This window comes from Catharus ustulatus, chromosome 6, assembly GCF_009819885.2.
Source record: "Catharus ustulatus isolate bCatUst1 chromosome 6, bCatUst1.pri.v2, whole genome shotgun sequence".
NCBI lineage: Eukaryota > Metazoa > Chordata > Aves > Passeriformes > Turdidae > Catharus > Catharus ustulatus.
The window spans coordinates 39,201,564-39,224,258 of NC_046226.1; the positions used below are offsets into that span (position 1 = coordinate 39,201,564).

At 50.8% G+C, this 22,695-nt stretch overlaps 1 long non-coding RNA gene across 2 annotated transcripts in view; it reads left to right on the top strand.

The window, feature by feature from the left end:
• LOC116998344 overlaps positions 1 to 22,695 on the top strand; it is a 33,241-nt gene that overhangs the window by 2,868 nt on the left and 7,678 nt on the right. The window contains exons 2-3 of one of the 2 annotated variants that reach the window (XR_004418355.1): positions 7,728 to 7,913; positions 11,869 to 12,458. This is a non-coding gene — a long non-coding RNA (uncharacterized LOC116998344). Of the gene's footprint in view, positions 1 to 7,727; positions 7,914 to 11,868; positions 12,459 to 22,695 lie in introns of those variants that run through there. The other variant, XR_004418354.1, reaches the window with a different exon arrangement.

The following is a 22,695-nucleotide window of genomic DNA, read 5'->3' on the forward strand; positions in this document are numbered from 1 at the left end:
TGTGGTCCCATGCTCCCTGACCCCTTAATCCTATTGCCACAGAGCCAGTTTAATGAGGAAGCTGGTGAGAGCTCCTGTGAAATGGCTTGGGGCATCCCTCTGGGCCCCAGCTCTTTGTCTGTCCCACTTGCCTCCTCCACTCCTGCCGGCATGGATCTGGCACTGACATACCCCCTTTCTCCCCCTTCTCAGCTCTCTTTCCTCCCCACTGGCTAAGAGAGACCCTCAGCCAGGAAGCAAAGAGCAGGCAGGGAAGGAGGATCCAGCTCCCAGGCGCATTTACTGGGAAGGTGTGTGGTGATCTATCTGGCAACACAAGCTAGACACCAGTTCTGCAAGCTTTGCTGTGCTTTGGAGAGGGCTGATTGTGATGGACACAGCTGAAGGGGGGGAGCAGAGCAGCCATCCCTCGTGTCCCAGCTTTCAGGAGGGAGGCTGGAGCATGGAGAAGCAGCCAGTCAGCAGTGGTGAGGATGTTGCTGGGAGGAAATTTGGGTTAAACATTTCAAAACTGGAGCTGATAAAAAAGCAGGTGGGTTTACAGTACCAAATCTTCCCCACTGCTCTCCTCCTTGCTAGGGAGCAGGCCACTTGCCCAGGGGCCAGAGCAGAGCACAGCCACTGGGGCTGGGTCCTCCTGGCTTTGGTCAACTGGAAACGCACCCACCTTGCTGTTCCTCCTGGTGCTGACACACATTTGCGTTTGTATTTCCAGAGGAGTGGGGCTGGAAGCATTGACCCTGATGTGCAGATATACACAAACTGCTGAGGGTTTGCTCGAGCAGCTTCCTTGGGAGCACTCTGCAGCTCAAAGCGCTCCTTGGGGATGGGTTCTCTGTGAGGGATCCACGCTGGCTTGGCTGGGGGGGTCATTGCTGGTGCCTTGCCAGGGAATGCTGGGCTGCTACCAGACCATAGAGGACTCCGACCCTCCTCTGTGGCTTTGCAGCCACTCATTCATGAACAAGTTGTTCCTGGGAGCCACACAGTCAAGCAGTGTGGTCCTCTGGGGACAGGAGCCATGCCCGACCGACAGAATGCGCTTCCTTGTTGGCTTCCCACCATCCTTCTCTGAAAGGCTGGGGTTTGGATGCTGCCATGCCCTGCAAGTTCCCAGCAGGAGCCTTTACCCTCCACTGAATTTGGGAGTGAGAGCACAGATGTTCAGCTCCTTGGAGCCAGACAACAGGGAAACAACCTGTTCCTGTTCCTCTTCATGCTTCCCTGGACTGACACTAAGGGCAGATTCAATCATTTGTGAGCCCGGATAGGAAACAGAAAGGTGAAGTGTCCTGAATTGCCTGGGAAAGCTCATGTCTTTTCTGCCTTGCTCATCACCCCTCATCCCTCCTCAGTGGGAGTAAGGCCACAGAAGGCATGGGACCACAGGGCAGTGGGTTCAATGCAGGCTCTGAGTGGCTCCCAGGATGCTCTTTTCTCTCAGCTTTTCCTGCAGTGTGTCTCCTTGGCTCTCCAGCAGTGCACACAGAGTTGCAACCCTGTGGAGGTGGTGGATGGCTCTGCTAAAACCATCTTTTAAAGCTGAAGTTTTGCAAGAAGACACTTCATCTCTTGCTTCTTTGCTCTTGCATGCATATTCAGGCAGAAAAAGTGCTGTTCCCCTAAGGTGAAGTGGTAGGATATTAATTTTCTGAAGTTCTCGATAAGCTATTGAAGATTAATTTTAGGAAAAGCCAGGGGATATGATGGATTGGAGCCCAAGCTTGCTTAAATATGCAATATTAAAAATTGATCGTTGTCTCTCCTTGTCATACACCCTGCCCTGGTGTCTGGGGCAATCCCACAGTCTGATAAAATGCCAGGAAAATACTCAATAAGCCCCACGCCCAGCTGAGTGCAGACTTTAATAACTTGTGTTGTCATTATTATTTTTTAAATCACTTTTATGAGTTTTTGTTTTGTTTAATGTCTGGCTCTGTTGTGCAGATTGGCAGCTGGGGGCTTAAAAATCCTCCTCTACATGCCAGGCTGTGAGACATCAGCACCCAGCACAACCTGCAACCCCAGCCACAGGGATGATGCTCCAGGTGACCAAGGAGCCACAGTGAAGGCAGCCCATGGTGGGATCAGGGAGACTGGCTGATGCAGAGGGGTGGTTCAGCCTGGAGACATCCGGAGGTGGTAGATGCAGCATCATTCACACTTCTGAGGTTTCTTGGCTGCAGGAGGCAGCACTTCGTACATGGAGTAAATGTTGCATCTCAGTCTTGCCTTCCTCAGTGGGAGCTTGTGGGCAGTTAATCCCTTTGCATCAACATGGCATTGTAAACATTCACTCTGATATTTCTCACTTGTAGAGAAACAACAAATTTTTGCCAAAATTTTGGAGTTCATCAAAGCACTGAAGAACTCTTACAGATATTTTTGAACCTGGCTGCAAGGTGGGGGTCCCTCTGCAGCATAGAGCCCAAGATGACTCCATCAGGGCACTCAGCAGCAAGAAGAAAGCTCAGTGGGATTCCCATTCATTCCTAGCTGAGGGAAGTCCAGGCAAAATCCACCTTAACGACTCTAATGAGAAAGCTGCTGGCATTATTTTCCTCCCTGCATTTAATGATTGCAGGAGGAGGGATTTGCTGGCATTTGCACTTCACAGAGAGCTGCGAGAAGAGAGAGAGGGTCCCACAGAGGTTTCAGGGAGAATAAGAGGCATGGTGTAATCTGGCATCAGGCTTTTCTAGCCAAGGTCTGTTCTCTACTCATAAGCAGCATAACAATACTGAGATACTGCAGTGCTTGATGCAACATTACCAACCATCTTCAGGGCCAGTTTGACCACTGACTACTCCTTTGCTGTCCATCAGGGTGGCTGAGTTTCAACTCCTGCAGGGGCATGTGTGTGGGACCCTGAGGAGTGGCACTGTGACCCTGAGATGAGGTCAGCATAAGGAGCCAGAGTTGAATGCAGAAGAGTAGGATGCTTGAGCAAAGAGCTGTTATTTGCCAAAGGTCTACTCTTCCCTGATTTGCACTTGGGCTGTAGTAGCACTTGTCCTAATGATTCATCCGTGCTCTTCAATGCAGCAGGCTGACGGTGAGGAGTGATGTGTTTCCATAGCTCCCAGGGGCGTGCAGACTGTGCTTGGAGTGCTGCAACCCTCATTAGCAGCTCCTGCAAAGGGACAGGTTCAAAGCACTTATCTGCCCTGTGTGAAGCAGATGCCAACTGGCCTCCACAGCTGTAGTCAGTGGTGGCCACCTTCTTCTCACCCATGTCCAGAGGTCCAGGAATGGGGACGCCCAGCAGAAAGCAGAGCACGCCATCAGCAAGCCCTAGCTTGAATGGGCCAGCAAAAACTGATCACAGGCAGTGGCGTGGCGTGTGTGCTGGGGTGGTGATGCAAGTACTGAGGAGTGGTGCCAGGCATGGGTGTTACATGGGTATTGGTGACTTAGGGTGGTACAAGCTGAGGACACACTGGGTCTCTTTGGATGTCAGTCCAGGACACAGCATTTTTGTGACTACATTTAATGACACAATAGAGCACAACTCTATGCACTGTGATCCCCTCGATACCCAGCAGCTCAGGCAGGTGTGCTAACATTGTGCTCTTGTGCAGATAAACCCACCCTGCAGAAATATCAGCTCCATTCACACATCAGCAGCCGTGGGTGCAGCAGAGTGTTCCACCATTGGCAAGGCCAGGCAAGGGAAGAAAGACAGTGGGAAGGGGTAAGGAGTGGGGTGTTTCTTTTCTCCACCAAATGCAGTTTTATTTCTATGTTAAAAATTTATAGAGCCCTTCATTTAATATTTATAAAGTGTATGTCTTGGTGATAAATTACTAAGGAACACAACAGGGCAGCCTTACTGCTTGTCTTGGAGTGCTGGATGGGGACTGGGAGCTTCCCTTTCATCCAGTCTGCCCTTGCCCTTCATCCAGCATCCCTAGGGGATGGTTTGTGGGACTGACAGAGGTACAGGACTCCTCACTTTACCTAGCCGAACTTCAGGGTGCCTCTGACTGAGCTGTTTTCTCTCCTCCACCCTCAGTTTGAAGAGTGAGACTGCTTTGAGACATGAAGTGCTGGGAGGGACCCTGGACTGGGATCAGAAGGGGTTTGCAGGCAGCCTGCAGCATGCGCTGGAGACAAGGAAAATAAGGGCTCAGGTGAGGCCAGAGAGCAACCATGGAGAGCTCTGTTTGGAGGAAGACTGGGTTTCCATGAACTAGGATATTTCAAGGTGACCTGAGCATCCTTTGAAAATTAGGCTAGATCAATGCTATTGATCCTCCTAATAATTTCCTCTCCAACAAAACATGGAGCAAAGCTCCTGAGCTCACAGACAACCCATCAGCCTCCCACCACAGTGTTCCAGGGACTAGCCAAGAGCACAAGGACCCCCATCCTTGTGGATGTGGATCTTTGTGACACCTCCAGTTCCTTCATGGTGTGCCAGAGCTTGCACTCCCAGGGAAGTAGGGCAGTGTGAAGTGTCAGACCCTGGCACTGGGGAAATCACATCCCTTCCACAGTTCTTCCCCCACCCCTGAGATGGGTGTTTTGGCACAGGGCAGTGGTGCTGGCAGGAGAAAGGCATGGTTGTGGTGTTACCCAAGCTCTGTTACGGACCTTCCATGTAGCAGCCACACATCCCTGAGTTTTCCTGCTGCTGCAGGTGTCATACCTGCAACCAGCAAAACAGTGAAAGCATCAATGTAGGCAAAATAACACAAACTACCTGCATTTCAGCTACAGAGTCACTGGCTGCTCTGGACCAGGTTAAATGACAGTTCCCTGGAGCATTTCAGGAACATTTTCTCTCTCGCTCAAGCTCCCTAACTAGGCCCAAGTAGGCAGCAAGGGAGCAGACGAGGTGGCCAAAAGCAATTTCAGCCCTTCTAAAGAAATAACTGGCATGTAACAGTGACAGGAAATTGTGCAATTAGTACAACAGGGCAATGTCAACAAGCTCTTAACGCCAGTTGTTATGGCAACACCAGGAAAAGCGATGTCGGTGCTGGAAAAATCCGGAGGCTGAGAAATAACAACAGCAGCCTCGGCTGCAGGGATGGCTCCGGTTGTGCCTGTGGAGCTCCGGTGCAGGAGCTGCCCAGAGCCGTGACCACCGCCCCGAGGCCAGCCCCGGCCCCGTGCCAGAGAGAGGATGGGCAGTGGCACCTGATCTGGCATGCAAGAAGCCAGAGCCAACAACAGGGACCAGGGAAGACATTCCTGCACGCAGCCCCAGGAAGCTCTTCCCTGTGGCACTGCCTCCCAGGAGGGACAGCCTGAAACAGCCCAAGTCATGCTTAGACAGAGAAGTGGAGCATCAAACCGTGGAGGGCTGGCATCCCCAGCTTGGCTCATCATGCCAGTAAAGTGGAAATGAGTGAATTGGTTAGAGAGAATATTGAGTGTTTCTCTGCTAGCAGAATTATGGTTCTTTGGGTCTGCAGCACATTCTCTAATCCTGGCTAGGCATGTCGATAAAGTGTCTCATGTGGCTCGGTGGTCAGCTGGCTCCTTTGCATCCATGCCAGGCACAGCCAGGCCTTTCTAGCCCCCTGTGTGTCCCCACTTTAACCCAGCACCTTCCCCTCCATGCTCACAGCAGGGCTGGCACAGGGGACAACAGGGAGGCAGAGGGCTGCCCTGGAATTAGCTCAGCCCTCCATTCCCATGCTACAGCTGTGACCTGCACCGGCCCACAGACTCTGAGCCTCTGGGCTTTGCAGCTGGAGCCTGGACTTGCCTGGTGATGGCTGAGCAGAGGCTGTCCTCACCCGGTGCCACCAGCCCAGCTCTGCAGCCCTGGCTCACCTGTGGTGGGAAGTTCAGTCACCTGGAGGGGCTGTGATTTGTGATTTGGGGTGCAGATGGAGAGGGTCTGTGGCAATGTGAGAGTGAGCCATTGATGCTGGAGCTCAGAGCAACTGTGGCACTCACCAGTAGAAAAGCGGGGAATTTCTCAACATGCACAAAATGTCCCTCTTTTACCCTGTCCCAAAAATGTCAAAATGGAAAGGATTTGATTTCAGCTTACTTGGGTGTACAGCAGCTCCCTCTCTCCCTGTGTTCCTGCCAGCCAGGGCAAGTCCCTACAGCAGGGTTTCCCCAGGAGTCATTCACACTTCTCTGTGGTTGTGCCCTCTGGTTTACCCCAGCATAAGCCAATGTATACTCCTTTCTCAGCATTAGTAGACCTCTCTTGGTACGAAATTTGGTGCCCACAGAGCAAAGCAGAAGATTCAAGTTACTCCCTGCTCCCTTTTCGTGTAACATTAGATCTTTTCTGGACAGAAAAAGCCTTTGCAGGAGGAGCAGGAGAGACTGTAAGATGCTTTCAGAGGGAGCCAGGACTCCCAGAGTCACAAAGAGCATCATCCTTTGCAGCTCAGCTCTGTTGTTGAGGTCTCCTCTAATACTTGAGAAGCTGGAGGGGCAACAGCAGAAGGATGCTGGTCCATGAGAAGCTGCTGTGACATGCACACCCATGAAAGTTAAACGCATATGGCTTCAAAGGGAATAACATTCTGAACCCTTTGGAAAAAGCTGAACAATAGAAGGATCAAAGCACTAGAGAGAAATATGTTTTGTTTAAAACTGTGGTCTTACAGCAGCTTTTGAGGGAATCTTAAGAAAACGTAATGGGATCCCTAAGAAAACAACAATGCAAACCTTGTAGTTGGTACAGTGAAGATGAGCAAAGAATTCCATGTGTTGTTTGTGAAATATTATTGCCCTTGAAGCAGTAGCTGACTTAGTCATTCTAGTAATTTAAGATGTTGTTGACTGAGTTTTTGAATACAAGAGGGTGCTTTTCCAACCAGCACAGAGCTGTGTGTTGGGCTTCCATCTGGCCAGACAGTAACACCTTCCTTTATTCCACAAAGCGTCTTTCCATGGGACTGCTCCTATCGATTTTGCTGTAGCTGTTTGCAGAGCAAACCCTGTAATGTGTCTGTAAGGAGGCACAACTGAGTCTGCAGTGAGGTGGAAGCTTCTGGAAAGCTAATGAGCTGCTAATGAACGTGGCTGATTACCTGATGCCCTTGCCTATGAAGGCAGTAACAGCACATGTACAATGGTAGATGATCCTCCACTGATCCTTCCCAAAGATGACAGAACCATCAGATCTCTGTGTTTCCAGGCCTGGGGGATGTGATGTGGTCCATCAGTCCACTCTGCAGGTTAGGACCAGGAGAAGGAGCATGACAGTTGAGTGCAGGAGGGTGGGGAAGGACTTGAGCTGCCTCTACACCCCTCTGCAGCTGCTACATCAATTTCAGAAAGAGAAAACTATTCCAGAGAGGTAACAGGGAGCTTTGATGTGCCTATTTCCCATCCCAGCCCACCTGCTAGGAAACATCTGGAGAGCTTCAGCATGACATTTCCTCCAGCACAACTGGTTGGTTCCTTTCTGGGCATCACAGTGAGCATCTTTCATTGCCTCTGGCTGTTTTGGTCCCTCACTGGTTTCCCACCTGGGATCAGAAGCAAGGCAGGAGTGATCTCATGTCTCACACTGACCCTCAGCTCCATTTCATCCTTGTCTTCTTCCTTCTTGTTGTCTGTTTGTTCCCTGATCCCAAGTTATCTGCTGGTGTTATTTAGAACTGAGGGAAGGAGACTTTCTCCCCCTCCCAGTGAGCATGGTCACTCTCCAGCTCCTGCTGAGCATCAGTGGACCCGAGATACTTTGTCAACTCCAGGAGAGCAGCTCCAGCCTGTTAATACATTTCTTTCATCCTTGATCCTAGTGAGGTCACGAGGAGAGCGAGTCTCTGATGCCACAAGCAGCCCTGGGATACCTGTGGGAAATCAGCTTCCTCCTGAAGACACCATGGATATCCTGTTTACTTACATCTGTACCAACTCTCTACTCTGCATGAATACACAGAGCAAAGAAACTGGCAGTTTTGGAGTGTAGCTCGTTTGACTTCCTGGTAAGTCTATCTTGGGGTGACTTCATCCTATTCAGGAGGGAATAAAGTGAGTGAGCTGGAGAATACGTGTGAAGGAGATGTGGGCAGGAGGACAGCACACTTGGCAACACGGGAGGCAGGAGTTCTCCAGAAGCAATCCCAAGTTCACCTTGGCACACTTGGGCTCACAGCAGGGAGGGAAAGATGAAAAACCTTTATCAGGATGGTCAATTCTCTCCTCTTCCTGTGATCCTTCTCTCAGACAACAACCCTGCACCAGGCACACTGTTGGTGTGCTGCCAGGACACATGGCTGCTGAAGGTGAGTGTGGCAAAGGCTCTGCTCCAACACCAAGTGCCTCTTTGTGCTGTTGCCTAAGACCAGGAGAAGTCAGAAGCAAAGGGAGCCTGAAACATTGGAAAGGGCTTGCTTCTCCAGGAGGAAAATCTCAGCAAGGACTTTTGAATATGAATGGTTACAGTTTGGACAGAGGAAGAATGTGCAGAGAGCACCAGAAATAGGACATAGGACAGGGTCTGTTGCCCTGAGGCTTTTGCAGGTGATTTTTGCACCCCTGTGTAAAGTTGTCCAGAGGCTGCAGCAAATCTGCAGATGAATGATGTCCCTGAATCACTGTCTTCTCAAGGGCCAGGAAACACAATGTACATGGTAAAAATAGTGTACACAGCAGGACTTGCCTTAGTGAATGGTGCAAAGAGGAGCAAGAAAGTAATCTGATTTACTGATCACCAGGTATTTCAGCATCCCGGCTTTTGTGCTTCTGAGGCGTGCAACTCAAGGGCCTCCTCCTTCCTCCAGTAGTCAAGGTTTCTCAGGTTCTGGCTTTTCCTCTTCCCAGTTCAGTTTTCCAAGTCCTTTGATCAGCTGAGGCTGACCTCAACACCTCCCTCCTCTCTCTGGACCATTCCTTGGATGATACTTGCATGAACAAGAGAGAAGTCATCACTTCTCCAGCCCTGTTACTGAGCGTGTAAGTTTAGCTCCCAGAGCTTCCCCTCCCAGTCTTCTTGCTCCTTGGCCATACTGAATATATGCTGGTTCTGTGCTGCCTCTTTTGATAGCTGCAGAGCAAGCCTTTGCCAGCAGTGGATCTGTCTGATTTTTCTCACTTCACCGTGGCAGCTTTGGAGCTGCTGAGATCCCTGGAGACTCAGCAAGTCTTCAAACAGTCAAAGGAGCTGAGATCCGGTCTCCTGAGACATCTGAGCACAGTACAGCATCCGCTTTTTGATACAATGCTATCAAGACATTTCTCTGTATTTTTTTTTTTTTTTTTTTTTTGCAAATCAAGAGAATGGAGCTGGTTTCTCTCCTGCTGTTGTTGGGGGCCGTTGGAGAAGGAGGTGTTTTCATTTTAGCTCTTGAGTCAGAGAATAAAGGAGGAGGAGAAGGTGGGGGAGAGGAGGCAGGAAAGAAATATGTGAGAGGATGACAGGGGAGAACATCTGCTCATGGCTTTTCTGTAGGGCTGATCCTCTCTGAGCCACAGGGGGAGGCAGACAAAGGGCATTGCCTGGTGCAAAGCCCAAGTGGCCAGAGGTGAGCAGTAATGAACAGCTGAGGGGGCTGCAGGGGCTAGGACACACCAGGGAGCCCAGCAGCACTTGGCAGGATGGGACTGAAGGAACCACCAGCTTTGCTGAGCTTCCAACCAGATGCCTTGACCTTTTGGCTAGTAAGTTGTTGTAGCACAAGCCAACCTCCTCCTTTCCCCCATGCAGGGGAGGTGTTAGTTTTGCCTCCTCCCAGTTCTGTGAGGCACCTTGTTGTACCTCTAATGCCCTGCAAAGCCACCCACAGGGCTTCCCGACCTGTCCTGTGCTCTGCCCTGCTGCCCAAGCCCACCTTCAAGGACTTGTGCTCCCTCGACTTGGGAGCCACCTCTGCCAGTGCTTGCTGGATCCCAGTCCCTGCTCCTGCCCTAGAGTGCTCCCCATGTAGACTGTCACAGAGATCAAACTGCTCAGATCCACTGATGCTCCAGGTTATCTGGGTGAACACCCACATTGTCCCTGGGTAGCACCTGCAAGCAGCTGGGCCTGGAGCAGGATCTGACGACATTCTGCCTTGAGTTGCAAGGCAAATGTATTATTCCTAATTCCCATCAAGCTCCTTCCTTGGGTTTAGCTTGTGACCATTACTATAAAAAATAGCCTTGGCATACAGTACCCCTCCTGCTTAGCTTAGCTCCAAACTTCTGCCCCACTGGACATCCCAGAACCTTCTGCAGGAGTCTGCTTTGTCCCAGTTCTGCTTTGCCATGCTGCAATTTCTGCCTCAATAAAACCACCTTGAAACCAGAGCCTTGCTGGAGCCCTCCAGGCACACTCTGTGTCCATGCAGGTACTCTCTGTTCACTTCCCTATCATGTCCCTTGGCATCAGCAGGACATAGGATCTTCAGCCAAGCTTCTGCTGTCTTGCTGGGTCATCCCAGCAGGGACTTTGCTTTCCCTTGGAGCTGGCTGCAGGTATGGTGCCACTGATAATAGGCCCTTAAAAGTCTCTCTGTACATGCAGGGAATGTGTCAGCTGTTAATACCCACATTTCCCATACTGCCCATGCTTATTCCCTGCTTCCATATGCATATTCTCTGACAAGCTTCCTTTCTTCTGCCTGAAGCAGGTTCATTTTTAATTCATCTGTGATTTCCTCTAGCTGCTCAGGGCACACAGACTCTCCGGCTGCATCCCTGCATGAGAGAGAAGGGAGAAATGAAGGATGCTGGCAGAGTATGGCACTCCCCGTCCCCCGCACTTGATCTCAGCATTTTGAGAGTGCATCTCTCCTTCTTTCTACCCACAGAGGGTCTAAGAGGCTTTTAAGTCCCCCTCACATAGGCATGCACTCAACTCTCCACTAATCTGTGGTGCTATTTATTAACAGACCCAGCAAAGGCTGGGTGAAACTTGTGAGTCATTAATTCAGCTGGAATGATGAGCTAATGAGAGGAACCTTGCGAGCTTCCCTCCCCACTCCTGGTTGTTCAGTGCATATTAATCTTCCTGAGTACATGTGCCAGCAGCATCCCCAGCAGCTGAGCACACTGCTGCATGTTTGCTTTATGGGCCGTTGTTCCCCGTGCCCAAGACCTCTGCTTGACTTGCTATAGTTCTTCCCAGTGAATTTGTTCCAAACCAGATGATTTAGTGGCAAGCAGAGACCTCGAGATAGGGAGGAGAGGCTGTGCACATTAATGAAGCCCCTGTTAGCACTCTGCTGTCACCTGGGCGGGGCCACAGCTAAAGTCCCCAGTTCCCTTTTGCCTGGTGGGATCGAGCATGGTCCATCCTTCTGCGCATGGTGAGGGCTCTGGGGTATGGATTTATCCAGCTGGGCTGGATGGAGGCACTTCAGCTGCTATAGGGCAGTCTCAGCATTGCTGAAGTATAATTAATTCTGTGCACTACCCGGGGGGTAGTGGGGAGTTTGAATATGAAGGCTGTAAAACTCTCCAGGGTGAATGCATCCATCTTGATTTGAGCTTTGTGAGCTTTCCCAGTTGTATATCTCCTAAAAATATTCCCACAGAGTCACAAATTCCTGTAGAGGAACTGAAAGGCTGCCAACAAGAGGCTCACTTTTCTTACTTTTAGAAATAGCCCACAGCACTCTCGGGATCCATTGACCCCCAGCTGTAAACCACCGACCTGCAGCTTGTAGGGGAGGGAAATGAGAGGGCAGCACTGTGATTTCCACTCAGATAAAGCTGTGCACTCCAAAGGTACCAGGGCAGACTATTAGTTTAAAAACCCCTGCCTGCCAGTATAAACCTGGCACCATCAGGCCAAGGGCTGCATGGTCCCTGAGATGCTGGGAACAGGCAGCTGTCCAGTCCCTGCCAGGATCCAGCACAGCAGGAGGCTTGGCACACGCTGGGCTCCACTGCACTTTGTCTACAGCATGGTTTTCAATTTATCTTCTGGCCATTTATCTTTTTTCCTTCTTTTTAAAGGAAAATTTCAGAGGTCTGGTGGCTGCCACCAGTGGAAGGACAACCACTGGGTCTCAGCCTGGGCCAGGAAACAGAAGCCAGTGTGGTTTGATACTATCAAGCAACAACCCAGTTTTAGGTTTTAGCGTGGGAGGACTCGGCTTCTTTCTCAAGCTCAGATGGCTGCTATTGCCTGAGCCCTAGGAGCAGGATGTATTTAAATATTACTGCTAATTGGGAGTATTTTAAGTCTGTATTTCTCCTAAAAATTAGTTCTCTTGATTGGAAACTCTAAGTCAAGGCATAAAATAACTGTAGGTTGATAAACCTCATGTAAATGTAAGTACTCAAAAAATGCATGTTTATTGCTCAAAAGTAAACGCTAAGCCAAGAACTCAGGAGGCACCCAAAACGTGAATTAAACACAGAAGCAGAATATGGCAGCAGCAATGGGCTAAGTGCAGCTAAAGGACTGTCCTTGGCTCAAGGATGAGCTCGGTCACATTTGAGAATCTGCTGCAAATACCAAAAAAGGAGAAAGGCTCATTTTCCACCCTTGTCCTAGCAGTGACATCTGCAAGGTTGAAATCTATACTGCTGAAAATCCACAAGGACCCCATAGCCAGAAACCAAGCCGAGTTCATTAACTGCCTCTAATGCTGCCTTTAATAAATTGTATGGCTTTTAAATGCAAGCGTATTTTGAGACACCACTTTTGTCTTGTATCTAGGACAGGTAAGGCAGGATCGTAAAACCAAGTGCAGATTCTGACTTTGCACATGTTTCGGTTAATTACCATCCAAATTAAAGCTTATTCAACTGATGAATTTTTTAAAAAATCATCTAGTGAATAAATGTGATATTAAGCCTTTCAACACAAAGTGGGAAAAAAAAATCAGAATAAATGTTAATTACATAATAGCTCCAATAAGCTGGTTTAACTACAGTGGAAGATGGCAAAAAGCGAGTATTGGGTTTTGCTGACCAGCACCAGTCAGCTTGCTTCAGGAAAACAGGGAAGTAGCTCAAATGTGAAACAAGATTAGAGTGGATTATTTAAAGGCTTCCTGTTTACAGATTTAGATCAACTTGAATTGAAATCAATTCATCCTTCCTGCCTGGAAGCTGTTTGCTGAGGAAAATGATGATGGTGGCAGATCAGGGATTGTGGCAGGTGTGATTGCTCCTCACTACCTTTTCACCTCTCTCCACAGAGAAGTGTTGTACCTAGTTTATATTTTTCAAAAGAAGGCTATGAGATGAGTGGATCATCTACCAGTACTTCTACTGAAGAGACATTATTGAGCAAGGATTTCCATTTAACCTAGGATGCCACACTGCTGGATCATGCCATGGAGCTGCACGGTTGGCAATACCCTTGTGAGGTCCTCACCCTTGCAAGGAGGGAAGCAGGATGCTGGGTACCTGGCCACAGCCCCCAAGCATCCCAAAGCTGCAGTGACACACTTGTGCCCCCCATGTGCCCAGCTAGGAGAGGGCCTCCTCCTTGCCAGCCCCTCACAGAGCTGCTGCAGATGGGGCTGGTGTGACAGACAAATCCCCAGCGCCCCGGCCGTGCCAGATGCCTGGCACGTCAGTGTTGCTAAGCGAGGAGAAGTTTTAACGTGTTGATTAATGCCCTGACTCTGGGTGAGTAATTAGAATTAATGTGGGATATCAAATCAGGAAATCAGGCATTATTAGGAGGAATTAGTGATTTATTTTCATTTTACGCCTGGCTCACCCCAATCCCCCAACACAGACGGGGGATTTGGCAAGAGATGAAGTTCCTTACTTAGAGAACAAGGATGAAGAAGTAAGTGGTGATGGGAGGAGGAGGAAGAAAGTGGAGAGACAGCTCCTACATAGTTAATCTCATCACATCCACCTCTCAGCACTGCCTGTGACTGCTGTGAGCAAGGTGCAGAGCTGCAGTGAAGGACCAGCGCCACTGCTTGGAGTCCCAGCCGGCTACAGCCAGAGATATGGCAAAAGCCCAGAAACCACTTGAGCAGGGAAGTGCCATTCTGGCACAGACCCTGGCTCTTCCCTGCTGGGGTTGCTTTTGCTCATACAGACCATGGATAGGACAAACATGCCAGAGGTAAATGCATGCCCCTACAGCAGACAACATGGCAGCACAGCAAAGCAGCAGGGAACCTCGCTGGTGCTAATGCTGGGCGTGTCTTGGTCCTCAGATGGGTCCTGCTCTGGCACAGCAATGGTGGCCAAGCCCCACTGGGCTGCAGAACCTTTGCCCAAACAACCTGCCACATCACAGCCAGCTGCTCCAAAGCTGCTGTCAGTCAGCACGTGGGTGCAAGCCAGCGCGTGGGTGCAAGCCAGCACATGTGGCTGACAAACAGCTTGCAGCAGACAGCTTCCCAAGCCACCACAGGGTGAGGGCAGGTGGGAAACCATAGACTCATGGAATTGTTCAGGTTGGAAAAGACCTTTAAGATCACCAAGTCCAGCAATTAACCTAGCACCACCAAGGCCACCACTAAACCACATTCCTAAGTGCCACATCTACATGTCTTTTAAATATTTCCAGAGCAGCCTATTCCAATGTTTGACTAAAACCTTCAGTGAAGAAATTTTTCCGAATATCCAACTTAAACATCCCCTGGCACAGCTTGTGTCCATTGCCTCCTATCACTTGTTACTTGGAGGATGAGACCAACCCCTGCCTCACTACAACCTTGGTGAAAGGAGAAAGAGTGCTTGGGGTGGCTTAGCAGGGACAGACGGCAGCAGAAGCATCCCACTAGCCTTTCATCACCCAAGCCCTGAATTTGCAGGAAGAATTTAAATGCTAATGAGAGCAGAGATGGTGGTGGAGTAGGAGACCCAGAATGCTGGTGCCCAGCTGGAGTGCTGGTAGGAAGAAGCAGGGGGTAACCCCAGGGGGCAGTGCCCCAAAAAACTCCCTTTCATGATCAGACCTATTTGCAAATTCATCCTCTTAGGCAGAAGTTTTAGGCAGAATTTTTTCATTCTTTCTTTTTTTTTCCCCAAGATGAAAATGTCATTGGTATAGTTCATAGTACCCCCTGTAGCATCTCAGGCGTATTTAGTGCCTTTGATATGTGCAGTGTGCGTCCTCTCTCCCTCCCATGCACTGGGAGAGAGCTTCAGGAGCAGTGCTCAATATGCATAAAGGCTGTCTCTCAAGAAGTTTATCTTCACCAAAAAAGGCAGGCAACCTTTCTATTTATAATTACTTTGAGTCTATAAACAGGTTAAAAAGCCTTCTCTCTCTTTCCTTTCTGTTCATTTGCCAAAAAGAGGAAAGCAAACAAGCTGCAGCGCTGTGTGGCTCAGTCAGGCTGTGTAGTGGAAAAATCCTGTGCTGTCCTGGGCATTGCAGATGGAGCCTGAGAGCCACAGCTCAGCCTTTACCTCATACCTGAAGTTTTCATCCCAGCTGAAGAGGCAGTCGATCTGCTCTTGCACAAAAAGAAAGCAAGATTTAATCAATGAGGTGCCCAGGAAAAAAACAGTCCCTGCCCTGGCACACAGTCCTGTTCAGGGAGGCAAGGATGAAGAGCTGGGTTTGGCAGGGTATGAAGACAGCAAGAGTCCTGTCTCCCAAGCAGGAGGGCTTGGGAGTTTTCAACCCCCACTAAGGTTCATTGACCATGCACTCTCTGAGGAGGCATAAGAAATTGCAGAGCTGACTGCTAAAATGCAGCCTGCTGTGAAACATCACAACGATTTACATGTAGATTTTAATCAGAATTGAGATGTATTTGTTTAATTAGCACCACTGTAACACAGGCTTGGATGGAAAAGCTTCACCAGGAAATCAGGTTAATGCAGAGCTGGACACTGAGCACCCCAGGAGAACAGGCTGCATCCAAAGAACCTGCTACATTGGGACAGCTTGATCACTCCTGCATGAGGAGCCAGAAGAGGCTTTCTAATGTGGCACTAGCAGGGCAGTCAGCTCTTGGCTTTGACAGAAGATGCTTTAGCCTGAGGAAGAAAAGCTGGGGGCCATCGCAGCAATGTGCAAGACCAAGTGTGACAGGAAACAGTGGTTTTTCACCAAAGGCGGTGTATGTCCTCAGTTCAGTGAGACTTGAAAAAAAGCCAAACCCAAACAAACCCAAAGAGAAAGAAACATGTATTTAGAATATTCTGCTTTCTCATCCAGTGTCTGGAACATTCAGTCTCTGCCTGAAGACAGCCCAACCAAACCTGGAGCGGGAGGGAAGGGGTGATGCCAACTGGCACCTGCCAGCCCAAACACAAGGACACTCTTCAGAGCAAAACCAGGAGCTGCCTCAGCTGCATCTGAAGGGGTAAGGTCATCCAGCTGGGGTTGCAACATGCTCCCAGCTGCTCTGTGATGGCCCTGACAGCCCAGCTATGCAGTTGCATGTAAGCCATACCAACAGCCAAGGGACATGAAGATACCATAGAAAACCTGCAGATGTCTGCATGTAAATTTTCGCCATATCAAGTGTTTCCAGCCTCACAGAAAAAAAACTGGGCATTTGCTCAGACCTGCTGGCAGAGCAGTGGTATTCTGGGGTCTGGGCTTGGGCACAGATACTGAGGGACACCATGGCAAGGAGCTGATGAAGGGCAAGAAACAAAGCCAAGTCTGGGAAGAGGGAGATAGACAGAACTACATGAAGAGAAAGGCCCGATACAGAAGGATGTGAAATCACCAGTGGGACAGGGTGTATGGCAAGGGACAGAGGTCCCAGCTGGCAGATGCCTGCTGGCTGTGGAATAGGAACTGTGTCCTCCTCTGGCCATTTTCAGGGAGCAGCAAGGTGACAGTGACTTTTCCTGACCAGCTGTGAAGGAAAACTTGGATTACTGCAGGTGTCACTTTCGGTGCTGACTCCTGCACTGGGCAGGAGCAGGCTGAGGGTTTTAAATAATGAGGCACGATACGCCTGTGAGCTCAGTGATGGATAGAGAGTGGCATTAAATGGGACTCGGTGCCTGTCTTTATCTTGTCTTTGGCCATCACAGAGAGGGTGACATAAATGCTGAGCACTGAGGCCATGGGCTCTGCTGCCTTTGCTGGCCTGGAGGCAGGTAATGCCAGCAGCAGAGTGCAGAAGGGGCCAGGGGCATCACAGACCCCACAGCCCTCTGCTCCGTGGTGCTTCTGGAAGGTCCCTTCTGAAAGGAATTGTGCTTGGAAGTCCTGTAACCCTAAAAATTACTAAAAATTCTTCTTGTGTACATCCTCAATTCAAAAGAATTTGAGGAAGAAAAAGTCAAATTAAAGCTTTATTTCATATGAGGTATTCTATCTCATTACATGGATAAGATGTTCCCCCTGGCACTTCTGTCCCTGTGACCCCTCTTCCTTCGGTGCTGTCAGCCTCGATGTCACAGGGATGGGCTTGACTCACCCTGTACAGGGCTGCAGCTCCTCCTCCCAGGGCAGTACTTCCAAAGGAGCCCAGAGTGGGAGAGGGTGGGCAATGCCAACCCTGAATGTCCAGCCCTAATGCCTGGCTCTGCAGAGCTTGTCTCAGAGGCTGCCATCCATGCTGCCATGCTGCCTTCCACAGTGATTCCTTCTTGTCCAGGGGCTGGGATAGGTTTGCCTGCTGACAGACACCAGTGCCCTTCTCCCCTCATCTCCTGTAACCTGCAGGACACAGCTCAGCCAGCCCAAAGTAGGGGGCTGCTGAAACAAAACCCTAAGGAAGGGAGCAGCAAGTGCCACGTGGGGACAGGCCAGGGCTAGAGCAAGCACAGAGGTCCCTGGCTGCATCCCAATGCCTCACTTGCTGCCCTGGCCCTGGGGTGGAGCCCTGCATTCCCAGTGCTGCAGGATGGGCAGCTCCCAGGCAGGGGAGAAAGGCATGGTGGTGGGCTGGCCACAGGCAGGACGCTGCAGGCGGGCTTTGGCACTGGCACTGGCAGCACACAGACAAGGCTGGGCTCCACTGCGGCAGATTGATAGGTGTCTGGTGGAAAACATCCTACTGATAGGCCAAGAACAAAACGCAAACAGGGAGAAATGACAGCTGCTCCTGTAGCTTTTCCATCATCTCTGCCGATAGCAGCCGCAGCGCCTGCAGCTCCGCGATTGATGCATCTCCGGGGACTCCGAGAGCGCGGATGCCACAATCAGGAAGGATAAAAGAATTGCTGCTGGAACCCAGAGGAGACTTCGGATCCTTATCAGGAACAAAAAGGACATCAATCTGGTGCCAGCCCAGGCCTGTCAGACGCAGCCACACTCAGCAGCCAGCCCAGCAAGGCTGGCAAAGCACATCCATGGCTGCCAGGCCCCCCTCCCTCTCAGGGTAGCTCTGTTTCAGCCAAGCAGCATCGGGCAGCAGCACCGAGACCCAGCCACTGCTTGGCCAAGAAAATCCTTGGCAGGAGAGATGTGGTAAACAGAGCAGGAGATGAGCCTCTTTGGAGTCCCAGCTGGCTCTGGAGGGGTTGGCCCTCTGGCCTCGTGCAGCCTGACAGACCAGCTGGCTGCCCCCTGAGCTGGGGTGCCTCCCAGCTGGTCCCCTGCTATCCTGCTAACCCCTTGGAGTCCTGGTGCCCTCAGCACGTGGGACTGCTTTGCACAGCACTGGCAGTGGTAAGCATCAGCTCCTCCACAATGCACAAAGCTGGCATTTCTCTTTCAGCTCTACAATCAGGTTTAATTTCTGGGCATGCTGAGAGGTAGGGAGGAGGCACAGAGCACGCCTGTTGGTTGAAAAGCACCCAGGTGCTCGTGTAAACTGGTCTCCGGGGACTTCCAGCCAAACCCTGCTGCAGGAAGCCCAGCTGCTGCACCTCTGATCTGTGTGAGGGGCCTGGTACTTATGCGTCATAGCAAACACAAGCAGCATCTCTTTGTCTGCCAGCGCTCGTGGCTTGGAGCAGTGATCCCAAAGGATCTTACTGCTGCCCCTCCTGATGCAACCTGGCTGGTATGCCTCCAGCTTCTTTGGGATAGGACAAACCAGCTGCTTGATAGCCATAGCTTTCAAACATGCAAAGATTAGAGATGGCCTTATGGGACAGTCTGTCACCTGGGCTCAGCCAGGTCTGTCATGGGTGGCCAGAGCAGCTGGGCTGGTGAATCTGCAGCTGGCCAGAAGAATGGAGGCTGCCAGCACTGACTCTGAGGTTGCTTTCTGCAGCATCCATGCCTCCTGCTGAAATATTACATCCCCAGAGCCAGATGTGGAGCTTCTTCACTCTCTGGTATGCCATGACAGGGCTAAGGGGGCCAAGGCTGCCTTGAGGACTGCACACATGCCCATCACCTACTGTCCTCCACCCCAAAGCAGACATATAACACCAGGAAGAGTTGATTGACATCACTGTGCGAAGAGCCTAATGCACCTGTAACAGCTTTTGGTGAAAATACAGCTATTTCTTAAAGACCATTCCCTGTCTGATGGGGAAAGTAGGACAACACATCAGCAGCCTGCTCTGAGCTGCTCCCCAGCCTGCAGAATGGCTCAGGGAGCATGGAATGTCATGGCACAGAGGTATTCTGGGATGTGCAGGTACACCAAACCTCTTCTTTAAACCATTACTTTCCTGGTCATGGTGATCAGTAGCAAAATCAAAAGATCTGTGTGGTAAAAATTATTTTTAGCCAAAGAGGTGTTCTGTGCACACAGACACACGGCCCTCAGGCGTGCACAGCCACAGGGAACCGTGCTGATCGAGTTAAGTGTGGCAAGACCTTGCTACAGTGCAGAGCAAGTGCTAATGCTGTGTAAAAAGCTCTATTCAGTATAGAAAGCGAGAGCTTTCAACATCATGGGGAAATTTCATTGTGGCTATTCAAATGTCCACTGCTGCTGCTCTCCAGAGAAGGCTGGACACACTTCTCCCTCTTCTGGAACATTTGTCTCTGTGACTCTGTTTTGCATGAGCACTTCAGCTCATACCGAGCTACTGGAGAGCTGAGCTCCAGAGGAGGAAGGAAGAGGAAGGATGTTGGGATGGGTTTGAAGAGCTGCAGCCCACACACTGGGCCATGCAGGGCAGTGGTGGTGACATTCACAGCAGTGAAGGAAGGTAGTGGGAGACACTTGGAAAAATATGAGGATTTGGGGACAAGGTTTGGAGACTCACAGCAAACTGAAGAGCTGTAAAGGATGACCCCATTGCTGTGCCTTTCTCAGGACTTGCTGTTTCTTCTGCAAACCCGGTTGCCAATGGCAGGAGCATGTTTTTCTCACTCTCCCACCTCACTTCACTTTTAAATAAGCTTCTATCCCTCACTGCTTGGAGAAACACTTTGAAAATCTGACCCTGATGCACCCTAAAAGCTCAGAAAGAAGGAAGTAAATAAAAAGAGCATTTTCTCTTCTAACTTAAAAAATCACATTTAAGAAAAAAGCCCAGCAATCTCCTAACCCTTCTTGCCCTGATTCAGGAGACAATTTTTTCCTCTTTCCTTTCAAGGATAGTGCCTCTGGGGGATTTGGAGTTGTGATGCCAGTGCAGAAGAAGCCAGTGTGGCCTCTGTGCCCTTTCCTGAGGATGTTCAGTAGTCCCAGTGGCTGACTAATGCTGTCACCTGCCAGCCAGCACTTAGTGGTTGTGGGGGACCATAGCACTGCTCTCACTGACACCCTTTCCTGATGTAGAGCTTTACCATGAGCATGGATGCAGCCATAGAAGCTGTACCTGTGCTGAGATCCTTCACCCTTCTCTGGCCACAGTGACTTTGCTGATGCCAAGTCTAATTTATAGTCTGGCCTACAGGGGCTAATGCACTCACCTGGAGCTCTCTGGTGGCCAGTGGTCCCTGTCCTAGTCCCAGAAGCCTGTCCTAGGTACACAGGTGTTTCTGGCAGAGAGGGCATCCAGCCCTCAGAGCGTCCATGGATGAAGGTGCTCCATATATGCTCCCCACTTCTACTCATCAGCTGTAGATGCTGGCAGGAGATCTCGAGCTGAAAGCAGGCTGCGAGGCACTGGCAGGTGACTGCCAAAGCAAGCAGGGCTGCATTAATTGAGATGATGGCAGCCAGCAATGTGCTCTCCATTAGGCTTGGCTCTGCAGCAGCCTGTGGGAAAGCAGGAAAAACAGGGGGACAGGGGACAGAGTCTGCTTTGCTACAGTGATGCTTTAGGCAAGGACTGCAAGGAAGCAGATGGGAAACCTGTCTCCCTCTGGCTACTCTGAGCATTGTTAGCTGCACCTCTGCCACTCGCTGTGGCTCCACACCCCGCTGGTGTGGGCTGTGCCTTATCCAGCACTGGAACTGGCTTTGCTGATGTGTGCTGGGGGATCCCTGCCCGGTGGACAGTCCTGCCAAAGAGATGCAAGTGGCTGACGCAGCCACGGGGTGGGAGGCAAGCAGCCATCTGTGACAGTCATGTGCATGCCCAGCAGAGAGGGGCGGGGGATCTGCAGCCCCCCTTTTCACCCCCTCTCCTCCCACCTGTTCTAGAATCGTGCTCGGAGGTACCGCAGGCCCTGGGGGGATGTTGCAGCACCCTGTCCCCAGACGACTCATTGACGCAAAGGGAAGATATTACTCAGGCAACACGTGAGAGTGGGAGAAGAGGGAGGCGATGCAGGCCAGAAGCAAGGGGTATAAGCAGAACTGAGGAGGCAGCTCAGGGCTGTCAAGGCAGAAATTTGGCCTCTCAGAGCTGGGAGTGGCTGCAGACCTGGCTGGATGAAGTTGCAGCTGGATAGAAGGGCACAGCACAGCCAGATGTTGTTCAGGTCCTACAGCCTGTGGCCTCAGATCTTGCCTGGGTCCACCCTGCCAACTGCTAGAGCAGGGATGCTTTGGGTTAGCCTGTACTTGCCAGATGAGAGGGTTCACAGCACAGCCCAAGGTTGCTCTGCCACTGTGGAGGAGCTGGGAGCTGTGGCCACAGGAGCTAATGGTTGCAAAGGGAATTACAAAAATATTAGTTGCTGTGGTTTGTCTGCAGTGACAATGAGATGAGCAGGGCTGGAATGCAGTGCCCGGAAGTGACCACCTGTGCCATCCTCCCTGCTGTGTGTCATGGGCTGGGCCGCTCTGGAGATGGATGCTCCTGAAGCAAGGGTGTCCCATCCGCCAGGGATGCACCACTGCCCAGGGAAGGCTGTCACCAAGATGAGGGACCCTGCTCTCTGTGAGGGCCAGAAAACAGATGCAGCTGCCTAGCACTGTGTGCTGCAGAGATCAAAGCCACCCTAATTACAGGTGTTCCTTTCAACTGAGCCACAACGCTGCCCACTGAGCTGTAGGGGAATGGTTCAGTCAACGGCTTTAGGAGAAATGGTTCAGACAAACATCTGGTGTCACTGATGTGGGATGTGAGGGCAGAGACCCTCCCCTGTGTAAGAAAGGGGCTTCCAGGCACTGCACAGCCCAGAGATGCTCTTTCAGCAGGCTGTCTCTTCCACACCCAGCACACAGAGGCGTGAGGAGGCACATCAAACACCTGCAGGAGTATAAACATCTCCTCTGGCCCTCACCACCGGGGGCTCAGGGACCCCCAAGGCACAACCTCACTGCGTCCCATAGTGGGGCAGCTGGCAGGGAGAAGGGAGGAGCTGGATGCAGCTGTTATGGCAACAGAAGTTCTCAGGGAAGGGAAAAGGCACTCTTTAAAGCATGTTTCCATGGCAACAAGCATCTTCAAAGGACTCTATGAAACCAGAAATTTAAAAAAATAATAAAAAGGTTTCCATAGAGGTAGGGACTTCTGTGAGCTGAGCTGCCTCAGGTGCTTTGAGAGTTAAATGAAGAGCCTGGGACTTCCTGGGAGGGATATGGCCAGCCCTACAAGGCAAAGGGGAGTGCGGGGCAGAGTTTTGCAGCCTGGGAGCTGTCATGCCCCCTTCCTCCACCCCATGTTTGCTGGTTTTTTGCTAGGTGGGCCTTTGCTCCA